Source organism: Dipodomys ordii, unplaced genomic scaffold, assembly GCF_000151885.1.
Source record: "Dipodomys ordii isolate 6190 unplaced genomic scaffold, Dord_2.0 Scaffold60, whole genome shotgun sequence".
In the NCBI taxonomy this organism is placed as follows: domain Eukaryota; kingdom Metazoa; phylum Chordata; class Mammalia; order Rodentia; family Heteromyidae; genus Dipodomys; species Dipodomys ordii.
In genome coordinates, this window is record NW_012267276.1 from 7,959,742 (window position 1) to 7,960,850 (window position 1,109).

Here is a 1,109-nt window from a genome sequence, read left to right on the forward strand (position 1 = left end):
ATCAGTTTTTGTTGCATATTTAAATGCCTTCTTTTCTTATTCATTTTACTTGTTATGCTCATTTTATGTTATTTGATTCTGTGTTCTATTTTCTCATTTTCTCCAGTGGAATATGAATTCCACTTGAAATGCTTACACTCTTCAGATCTTGCTATGCCTTTGGGGCTTCCAGTTCATGCTGCCCTGAGTTACTCAAGAATCATGGAGAGACACATGAAGGGGAACTCTTGGAACTTGAACTCAGGGCCTGGGCACTGTCCCTAAGCAACTTCAGCTCAAGGCTAGCACTCTACCACTTGAGCCACAGTGCCACTTCCGGTTTTTTTTCTTTTCGCTTATATGGTGCTGAGGAATTGAACCCAGGGCCTCATGCATGCAAGGCAAGCACTCTATCACTGGGCCACCTTCCCAGCCCCTCTTTGTATGTTTTCTACTCCTAAATTTCATTATAATGGATCCTTTGACAGAGGCAATGTAAAGAAAATTCTGTCAAAGGATCCATATATATACATATATATATATATATATATATATATAATTAACCTTAAGTAGTACAAAGGAGCTGTCATTCAACAAAGTGGTTTATGAATACAATGTGTCTTGATCAATGTTGCTCCTTCCATCATTCTCCTCTTCAGTATTCCATCCCTTTATTAATTCTGGGAAATAGATCTCTCTTATATCCTCCTTTTTTTCCTCTAATTTCTAGCTATTTTTCTTTCTGGAAATTTTGGTAAAGGTGCTTACATTTGTTTTCCTCCCATATATAACTTCACTCCTCTTTAAGATTTCTATTCATTTATCCTTTTCCATTCTTTCCGGAATATTTCTTAACCTAATCTTCCAATTCTGTCATTCATTGGTTATCTTCTTATGCCATCTTTGATACTCCTCATTTCACTCATTACATGTTTTAGACATAATGGTTCTTCTTGCAGTTTCTTATTTTTTTTAATTTTAATTTCTATTTTTTGTGAACATACTGTACAGAGGGGTTACAATTACATGGGCAAGATAATGACTACATTTCTTATCAAGCATTTCAGCCTCCTCCTTTGTTTACCCTTCACATCCCTTCCCAGCCTCCCCCCGCCCCCCCCCACTCAACC